Source organism: Stegastes partitus, unplaced genomic scaffold (assembly GCF_000690725.1).
Source record: "Stegastes partitus isolate 25-593 unplaced genomic scaffold, Stegastes_partitus-1.0.2 Scaffold679, whole genome shotgun sequence".
NCBI lineage: Eukaryota > Metazoa > Chordata > Actinopteri > Pomacentridae > Stegastes > Stegastes partitus.
In genome coordinates, this window is record NW_007578410.1 from 309,805 (window position 1) to 321,233 (window position 11,429).

The following is an 11,429-nucleotide window of genomic DNA, read 5'->3' on the forward strand; positions in this document are numbered from 1 at the left end:
TTTGTTTTATTACACAGTCTGTGCCGGTAAGCTAACGTGAAAACTAAGCTGAGGTTCACAAGGCATTCAGAAAACAATCGCCGCTAGTCTCATTATAGCATGAATATATCAAATGTAGAACAAATATATGTAATTAGACATCCACGTTTTATAGTAATTTTGCTATTAGTTAGCTCCAAATTCTACAGATTAAACCTCCGTAAGCAGCCCTGTCTTTTCTTTTTCTTTTAAATTTGTATACAATACATAAAACATAATGGATGGATGGATTTTTCCTGTTACCATAGTAAGGAAACACATCGCCACACCTCCACACCTGTTTAAACAGTGAGAAGGAAGCTGATAGTGAGTAATGGCACACCCTAACGGGGGACATGAAACCAGAGAAGCCTCTTTATCAGAGACCTTATCGGTCTGCACGTACATGGAGTAATTGTATTGGTATATGTGTCGCATCAGGTCAAAAAAAGAAATAAATATAAATAAATATGTGTAGATCTCCCTATGCTGCCTGCAAAAAAAATAAAATGATAATCTTTTTGGTCTGTCTCCGGAAACCTTGTTTAAATTCACGACCACGATTTGACCAACTCTTGTGGATTCTTTTTTTTTTTTTTTTCCAAAACTCTGTCGAATGGCACAAGTTGTTCAAAGCATCCTGCCTCCACAGCGACAACATCCCATCAGCTGCTCCTCCTCCTTCATCCATGACACCTGCTCAGTATCCTCAGACTACCTCAATCGCGTCTCAGGAGAGGACGAGGAGTGACGTGTTGCTGAGAGCCTGCGAGCCAACTAGGTGAGTGTTTATTTCTGCTGTTATTTTTCATTCATGAAAGAAGTTTGGCTTAGGATCATAACAACAACAAAAAAAAATGCACACGTGAATTTTTAAAGCTTATCTGCTCCTCCCCTTCCTGACCTGAATATATTTTATTGCTCTTCCTGCACTGACTGATTTCCATGATTCAACTCCAGAGGAGACTGCAGAGAGCCAAGTGTCAAGTTCAAACTGGTAGGTGCAAGATGTTTTCGCCAAATGTGTGTGTGTGTGTGTTTGTGTGTCTGTTTTAATGATAACAAAAAAATGCTGTGCTTTTCAAAATAACTAAATGAAATATTATGCCGGTTTTTACTCATGTAAAATTTAGGATGCAATGTTATTTAACAGTATAATATATGCACAATGATAGTTAAAGGCATAATTAAAAGTGTAGAGGCTAGATGTGACATTCCTGATCCAAACACAGTCAAAATTAGCTTGCTATGATATATTAAAACTAACTTCTGTGAGTCCAACCTTCACTTTTCCATATGTAAAACTTACAGCAGAGCCATCAGCTGACTTGTTCCCAGCACAGAGGCATACATGGTATTTCTTCCTATAGTGTCTCTCACGTGTCCTTACTCTACCGTAGCTGATAATTATCTTCTCTGTATGAAACCTTCCTTTAATTGCAACACATGTTAAACAGGTTTGGTCGCCAACCCCCGCGTGAACAACATCTGTTCACCTTTTCGTCACTCCTGTCTGCTTTTGTTGCAGTCGTACGGTTTGCATGTGCTCCACGAACACAACACCACACCTCCATGACACAGCAAAACGCCACATCGTCAGGGAGTCAGATTACCAGCAACGGTTTGGTTAGAATTGCTAAAATAATAGCTTGAAAATGAGAGGGTTAAAGTTTGACATGGTCACTTTTTGACACAAGAAGACCTTGGGAAACTTTTCCTGCTAACTAACTACTCAAGGCTTTTCGGTCTTATTCATATGATTTGACTGGAGGAAGTCTGAACCCTTCACCACATACTGCAGGCACGGGACAAATACATGCAAATATTGAATTGGAGCATAGTCAGAGAGCATGCCTTGCCCAAACATGCAGGAGAACACAAGTTCAATGGTCAGCCATGCATGCAGACCTGAAAAGCCTTTAACATTGTGACTTTTGCAGTCAGTTTGTAGACTTTAAGTCAATTAAACAAAGACACATTCACTTGCTGCTGTTATCCATTATCTTTTTTAAGATATGTGCAGATAACACGCCATCAGGTTGATGGAGAACGAGGATGTATTTTTAAAACACGCTCCACTGCGGCTTTTGTTCACCGTGTCACCTACTCAGAAAGGTGTGTGATAGATAAGCGACAGCAGCAGACGGCCTGGCCTAGTTTCTGATCATGACATAATAGTAACCAAGACCACAAAAGCTGAACGTATCAGCGTAACCAGCTGTTTATGGTCGCTCGTGTTCGACAATGCAGCTTCGGTGGAAATGAATATTTTGCTGACAAAACCTACCTAAAATCTGAAACATAAGCCGTCATACGCTATCGGCAAGTAACACTGAGCGTATTCAACTGAAACTGAGCACCATTGTTTATAATTGTTTTTCTTCCTCATCGATGATTAAATCTCCAAAATATTTCTCGCTCAACCAGCTGTAGAAATGGCCCCAGATAAACAGTACAACATATTTTGATTATGACTTGAACCTAACAAAGACTTTTAAGACTTCCTCAGTTGAAAGTTTTTTACCTTGTTTGCACGTCAATACGTTGTTTTTTATGTGATAGGTGACACATCATGAGCGAAACAGCAGAGAACCTGTCACTTACATTGTGGTGTTTTGTACCTAACTAACCTGAGGAACTAATCTTGTCAGCTTACAGGGTGGGTCTTTCTGTATAACTCTTCTTCAGAATTGTTTAGCCTCCAATAGTTTGATAGCGTTTGAGCAAAGACCTAGGTGAGCTGTGGCGGGGCAGGGACGACACAGATCTGCACATTCCAGTGGGAGTACCAGTGTAGAGCTGCCATTTTAAGATAGGAAGGGATTATTTTCATTAAAGAAAACTTAGAAATGTGTAACTTTATTCCACAGAGCTGAGTCTTTAGGGGTTTGATCAATGACTGGAGACGCACTTTAAATAAACTCTTGTATTACACAGCCGGTTCAGGAAGCCTGGAGGAAAATCTTTGGTGCCAGTCTACGAATTTGTCTTGGAATCGGTTAAGACGGCACACGGCTACAAGCTGTTGTTTTTCTGTATATATAAACCGTGTAGCAACCATGCTGTTTGGCCACCAACGTGGTTGCCACACAGTATATACAGTAAGTCATTTATTCACCTAAAGACCTACTTCTCCTCTCTGTGCGACTATACAGTGATGTCATTTGCGTTACAGCACGTGTGTTTTATTTGTAGCCCCTATTTAGCTGCGTAGACTTTGTAACGCCTGCCAAAGGTAACCACGGATGTTTCCAGCCCTTTCTTGTGATCCAACCACAGTGCTGAGGCAGCTACTTGGATTTGACAAATGCAGTTTTCTGTCATCGCAATGTGGCGGTACTTTGGCTTGCGTTAAACAATCTGCCGCTTTTGATGGGTTGTTGGCAGGAAAATTAAAAAGAATAACTGGAACCAGTAATGTAGGCCCTGTTTTCCCCCAACAGCATTGAACAATCACCAACATCTTCATAGTTCCACTGCGTATCTGCGGGACAAACCCGATGCTACGATGTGTTTATGAAGCTTGGCTTCAAAATGTAACTTTAGGAGGCTGGGTGGGTTAAAGAGTTTATTGTATTGTCATCCCCTCATTATGGAAATAGAATTTTGTCACTTCATTGGAAGCATATGTGTCAAAGACAGTTTACTGCATTTAGCATTCATCATCATGGTTGTAATTTAGTATCTTGGCCAGCGCTGATTCAGACGGATTATCTGCATTATGATCAGACATAGTCTCGTGTTTGTGAAGAACAACAGCTGACCAAATCAGAGAAAATAGTCATTACCAAAAGCCAGCTGCATTTTAGGGCAGGATTATGGAAGACTCCCATAATCTAGGGTTGAGAAACACTAAGTGACCCACAATACGATGCTATCACAATGCAGTGACTTTGCAATACAATACATACAAAACATCTTCATGTTGAAGTGAAGAACAAAAACCTATAGCTAAAAGACCAGAAAGAAGAAATTATGTATTTATTCTCTGCACTGGGATTTTAATGAAGTTTTAATAATGTATCAGTTTAATTAATTAGCTCTCTGATTCCCTTTTCATCACTTATATTTGCCTCCTTTGAGCTTCTTTTTCTTCACAGCAAATTTCACTCAACAGCATTGACATTGTGTGGAACCGATAAATGACTACAGTGTAACATATTACACAGTTTGTGAAGGGAATGTTCCCCACACAGAAATATATTTTGGGAGCAAGACGCTCAAAGAAAAGCAATCTATGAAAAAAGCAGGACGTCCAGTTCCTTCAGTTCATTCCTTTGTGGACAAGTTAAGCACAAAGCTTACCAACCTGTGTTCTTTGGAAGGACAACAGAGTAGCTGCTGTTCCTTGTAGTAGTGGATGAGGTACAACAAAAACAGATGCTTTTTTCTTTTGCTCGTGGCAGTTAAAAGGTAAAGTTGCCCTCATAGGAAATCTGGTGTCCATCTGCCTGAAACTGCTACAGTAGAGACGCATTGTTGTGATAAAGGGGAACTCGAACCAGGTTATATGTTCAGTCACAGCAAAGCTATTAACAAAACCTACATAAAATGTTTTTTCACAAAAATACAGCTTTGGTAACGGATTCACACAACGAAACTACACTGTAAAACATTACCAATTGTTCTTTTTCCACATCTTTTGTAACAATTTAACTGTTATCGTACATTTTTTCCGTGAAGTCCATGTCCCCACACAATGATCTTCATGTTCTTTTACGACAAATACATTTCTGCTGGAGAAAACCCCTTTATTCTAATTTATGTTTTTGACCTAAAACAGTCACGTTGAACATTTTTAACACTAATAAATGTCAGAATTAGACTTTAAAAACTTTAAAGACACACCACCACTCATTTCAGTCATTTGTAGGTAACAGTAGGATGGTTGTTAAAGGATCCATCATTACTCTCCAGCACAGAGAACATGACCTTCATGATTTATACTGTTATAACTTTAATCACCCACCACAACAAATTGTTCCAACGTCGCAAAACAACGTGGTATTTATTTCTAGAAGTTACTGTCTGAACACCATGTTTTCCTGTAGCCTGGCTGGTCAGGGAGTCAAGGGGCCCCTCCACAAATCCCCAGTGGAGCCGTGTGGCCCTCAGAGCCCCTTGACCAGGGTGCTTAACCTCAATTAAGTCTCTCGGCAACCAAGCGTAAGAAACAGCCGTCTATGGAATTCAAAACCTCGCCAGCCGGAGCTGCCAATTCAGCAGCGAACGCAGTAATGAAGTAATCGAATCAGGTTATAACGGAAGCAATGGCCTGTAATGATATAATTACTTCTCAGGTACCCCACGACTGAATCGCGTCCGCAACAATAGAGGTACGCGGGGTGCTAGTCACTGATAATTAATCAAATTATTGTTTTTTTGCAGACTTTAAATAGTGCCTTCCATCCATCAAAAGTTAGATTCCCACAGTTTTCTTCATATCTTCGATTCTTCACAGGGAATGAAAGGCAGAAGTCTTTGTATTTGCTGTCAGTGGTGGCAGAAGAGGGGCTTACCATTTGATGTTTTGCGATAATCCAACGCTGCATTCCTCCCTAGGGCAACCAGAGCTCAGGGTGTGAAGGTTTGGGAGCCTCAGTCGAATTAGACGGATGAATAACTGTACAGCTGACTCGCTGGCTGAAAACTCCATTTCTATACGTTTATCCTGCTTTTTGCAGAATCACTCCAAGCACCCCTTGAGCCAAGTTCATCTGAACTATTAACCTGGCATCTTGTATAATGCATTGTAAAATATAATGCATACTATAGCTTTGTTACAGCAGTGCAGAATGTAGCTCTCTGGCTGTCACGCTGGCAAACCAAGACGTTAACTTATTTAGTTTATACATAAAGGCTACTGTTCACGTTGCTGGAGGGTTGACGCCATGTAAAGTAAAATAAGGCCTCATGGGTCCAACATCCTGACTTATAAAAGTCCCATGATATGATCGTTTAGCCCCTGGCTTCAGGCTCAGTGAACACTTGGAATCTGGGTTTGTTTAGCTCTCCCAGATTTGTTGGAGAGCCTGGTTCATTGCAGGCAAAAGGCTGGACGGGCGAGGGAGAGACAGTGTCGTACTCACTTTTCTGTAAAATGATCCGGACGAACATGATTAATCCAGCTCATTAAGGCAGTACCTCGAAAGGCTTAGTGAGAATCTACATCCACAAACAGAGGTAAGTTCAGTGTGAGGACAAGTGTTGCTCTCCAGAAAAATCATGTTTGCAGAATGATTTTTATTAACTTTCCAATCAAATAATTCTCTTTAACTATAATATGTGTGCTTTGTGCATTGTGGTGTAGGAAGATGGATATGCTATTTGAGACTATATGAACACTTTAGACTACAACTCCAGGAGAAATGTTCTAATGTTTAGACTCAGACCAGACTAAAAGTGGTTTGTTTTATTTGTTTGCTCTCCGTTGTCCCAGTGATGAGCTGAAGTATATGAGAAGATTATTGCCACTCTTCTGTCTGTACTCTAACGACGTAGATTTTCTGAGCTTTTACATTTGTTTCTTTGTACAGATTAAGAAAACAAAATGTGACACGGTAATCAGTGGGCTTTAAGACGGGCCAGTAGATGGATTTATGCGAAGCGGAGCTAAAAATCTACTGGCTTAAGCGGGATTTGCGCTCCATCCGAACTGCGTGTTGGAAAGCCGCAGGAAAAGAGTTGGAAACCTGCTCCCCTTGTCAAAAACGGGGGTGTCCTGGTTGACCAGTAACACAGATTTCATTGATCAGATGAGCAGAGGTTTGGTTAAAAGATGAGCAAATGCAATACAAGCTCCAGTTCCAAACAATATCTCCTGCCTCTAGTCTCCTCTCCACAGCAGATGGCTTTTTAATCCTCCTTCTACTTTGGCCGTTCGGAATGACAACAAACTCTCGCTTAACAGCAAAGGTTAAAAATAAGTCCTGATTGGTCATAACAGGCTTGTACTCCTTTGTAATCTTCAGTTAGTTGACTTAGCTGATTGCCATAATTTGCTTGTTTGCCGCATGCAATAGATAAAACGGTTCAAAGAGATTAAGAATCTATAGAATACTTCTGGAAAGATACGAAATCATGGCTGTTTGATTGCAGCTCAGATTAGGTTACACGTACAATTCGTTGGCATTTGAACTTGGTAAAGAAAAACCGATAGACACAATAGATCGATATTCATCAACGTAGTCTGATGACTGGTGCAAACAGACCAACCCTGCTGCGCAAACAGCATCGAGCTCACCTTCTAGGTATAGAGTTTCATAATGTCAAATGTCCAGGGAAAGGATTAAAGGTAAAAAGGAATTCGTACGACTGCCCACTGTGGTTAAAAGTCTCATGTAGGCAGCTACCCCTCAAAATATTCACTTAAAATCTCCAGGAAAGATTATCAGGACCAAATATCGGGCCCACCACAAACCTCAGAGGAGCCCCGTGCAGTGTGTGGACATAAGGCCGTATGTTTTATTTAAGTGACTCCTCTTTTACAAGGTAGGTTTTTCACACAGGTTGAAGAGGAAGGGGGTTAAGCCACAGGAATGTTTACCTATTTAGAACATGGGTAGCAGCGTATAGGAAGGAGGTAGAGGTCTGATGTTGGACCTTAAAAGCTCCGCTTTGAGAGGGTTCAAACGAGGCAAGAAGACCACGTTAACTTCTCCCAATGTGATTGACCTGAAGGTTTAGACAGCAGATTAATGTGTCTGGTCAGATTGCACAAAAAAAAAAAAAAAAAATTCTAATCATTGTCCAAATATTGTATTACATTCAACCTTTCTGGTCTGATAGTTGGAGGACTGTAATCAAATAGATGGTCTTGTGTTGTCAAACAATCGCTCCGCTCAAATGGACAGGTCACGAAGAAAATCTGTCCAGTAAAACATGATTGTTGTTTTTACCCAATTCAAATCATTAAATCCTTTGTTAAGCTGTCAAACTTTATCTGCGTCGGGTTTTTATTAAAGAAGCAAAGGGCTTGGCTTCAATTAGGCGGCCAATACCACAGAACCAGCAGGCGATGTTCATGTTGTTTGCACGCTGGGTTAAAGGAATTGTTCGGCATTTTTAGAATATTGTGCTTTTTTCTGCCCAGTAGTGAAATGAAAATATAGAAATAAGTCTCATGTCTTTGTAGTAAAAGAGAATTTCAGTTTATTTCAATGTGGCTAGTTTCCCATTAATGAGGCTATTGTGGCTTAAAGAGTTCAGCTTTGAATTCTTTGCCTCTCATTTCCAAAGAAAAACGATTTTATATGAATTATTTTAAATGCTTGCTGTCTGGGAGTGGGATTACTCTCATCCATGATACAAAGAGTACAAACTTAGCATGATGCTTAGAGCCACAGTAGCCAGATGAATGGGAAATACAAGGTTGAAATAAGCCAAAAATTGTCTTATGGAGCCAAGATATGGTTGGCTAAGCTAAGCATAAAAACTGTAAATGAGGAAACAGCTGGACTTGGCCTCACCAAAGCTACATAACAGTATCTGTATCTTGCTGACCAACAGCCAGATGCCAGGTGACGCACTCCATCTGAATACTTCTTCTGCTTTCCTGTCACAATTAGACGGCCTATTCAAAGAACACAAAAGATTACAGAAGCTTAGCCAGAGTATGCTTGTATTCATAGCCGGTAACCCTGTCCTTAAGCTCACAGTGATCTCACATAAACAGTGTTTGTACGGCCCTGTTACCTTGTGGCTGGCATCCAGATTGGCTTACGGTGAGCGAGTCGGCACATATTGGGTGTCTTTTCTGGAGGCTCGACGTGAGGAGGCATCGCTGTTTTGACGCCATAGTGAACCTGAGACCTTCCGCTTATCGGCTGATATCTGTAACCAATCCTAAAACTTCAACAACTGAGTTTCACACACTCGCAAATAGACATTACGGAAAATTTAAGACCTAGAATTACTTTAATTAAACCACAGAAGGTGTCATCTTGCTCACCAGCTCAGGTACTTTTTCTCAACAGATCATTTTAAATCTCGATATTAAGTTTCTAAAATTTGACTTGATCTCAAAACCTTTGTGAACCTTATATGAGCATTTAGATTGTTTTCATGAACTCAAAGCAGATGGTATAATGAGAGCTGAACTGCCGTCACGCTCTGCAACAAGCTTCAGTGACTCTTCCTGTTAAAAGTTTTGAAAACCTTGCGGTTGTGGCGCAGGACTGAGGCCGGCCTGAAGAGTTTCACAATGCCTACCACTGTATATCAGTGACCCACTGCCCTGGATACCAGACACCAATAAAAGTAGCCATAAAGCATCGAGGAACGGTGCACAGCTACGCCTGGTCTGAGTTACATGCCGAGGCACCACGTTTAAAGAGGCTACGGGTTTGTCAGGACAGAACAATGGTGACTGTATTGAAGGACCCTTAACGTTGGGGTTTTATTAGGCCCCAGGGAGGCGAAGCAGAGTCTGCATTTGGAGAGAGAACGTGCAGGCTGTGTGTGGAGTGCACACGTGTAGTTAAGGAATTTGTGCATTGTATATGATTGCAAGACTGTTTTTTACCACTTCCTGACTCTTGACCCTTGACTTCTTGATTTTCTTTGTGGAATTTCCTCGTCTAATGAGGGAGGCTGCAGTAAATTGTGACATAAATTCATGTTGGGGCTTAATTACAGACTTAAGCTGTACATGGAAATGAGTTTTTTCACAACTCAGTAAATCTTTTCTACAATCTGATGGATGTCAGTGTACAAAGGTATCATTGTGGATTTTATGCTTCTTTTACTTTTTACAACCTAAGCTGACATTACAGTGATTAAAAAACAGGTTTAAATGTTTTAATGAGGAAAAAAAACATTTTTGCAGTCTGTGTGTTTACAAAAATAATTCAGGAGAGTTCATTTGACAAGACAAAGCACAGCAGATGAACTGGAAAGTTATTGTGGCAGTTACCTGCTTCTTTCTCTCCTGGAAATGTACTGTTATGTGCTGTAGTTAGATGGTGCAATTATTGTACATTTTTAGGAGGCTTTGTGAAGCAGCAATAACAATAATATCGAATTCTGCTATTGGATACAATAAATAATACTGAACAACATTAGACAGATTTCTCAGAGCAACACAATCAGGCCAAAAGCCATGTAATACAAGTAGGGGAAGTGAAATTGAGAAGGAGTAAATTAGTGTGGGTGAATTCGTAGATGTGTACTTTTTTTGTGGAAGTGAAAATGATGACTGACCATCATTTATTGAATATATTAAATATAAAATGAGGCAAAAATGAATCAGCAAATTTTAAGGTCTCGAAAGGAGCTTGGAGGCACTTGTAGGTAACATAAAACATCATCTGCGTAAAGGATAATTTAACTTCAGTGATGACGTATTACTTTCTGAAGAATGTATGCAGCAGATTATTCCTAAAGAGGGTGGGAAATGCAAACTGTGATCTTGTTGAGTCCCCTGATATAGTGTGAAACATTTAGATGGAGTGGCAGGCATATATGTAGCATGAAACATAACCAGTGAATAAAGAGCCTTCTGAAGTAAGTGTAAGCAGTAGTGTTAGGATGTGAGGACTGTAATATCTATGAATGGATCAACTGAGGCTTCAACCTTGAAACCAAATTACAAATGTGCAGCTCATATCCTACGGTGACTGCATGATCCTGAAATTGACACTGAGTTTTGTATGAGTGCTCCCATATGCAGGTTAGGGTGCAATGTCCTCCACTTTTAGTATGTGATTTATACACCGAGTGATGTAACCTAATGGCAGTGGAATGTTATTTTCTGAATGAAGTCCATGGGACAGCGTGTAAGCAGGAGATTGGATTTTATTTAATTTATTTTTTTATTATGGCCATAAACGCTCAGCTGAATGAGAACAGGCAGTGACACAGCCTGTTAAAACTGTGGAGACCTGCTTCAGGTAGCCTTAATTGTTGTGACGCCCAGAACATTTACAGAACAACGTGTCCACAACATGGCCCAGAACACCGTATTTATCTCAAAGTTGAACAAACAAAGTCCAACAACCTGTATGGATTATATATAGAGATATAAATGAGTACAAGAGGGCTTAAATGGAATATGGGCATTTAGCAGTGCTGGCATAAAACACATTCAGGTCATGTTACACACTAGAAAACACAACAGGTAGATTGGTTTAGTTTTGTTTGGTCATATCACAAGTATATAATGTACAAAGTGTAAAAAAAAAAAAAATTAATAAAGTATGGTACAAATGCTATGTGTGCAAAAACAAATCAAATACATTTTAAAATTTGGTTCTCGAATGTGACTGCAAACAGCTAATTGTGCTAAAAAGTAAATAGATGTACTGAATGTTTTGAGTGAGAAGTCAAAATTATATTCTACTTTGTTTAAAATCCAAGATAAAGTAATGGATTTGCTTTTAATTGCAATAATTCAAAAGTTTTGGTCAGTGCAT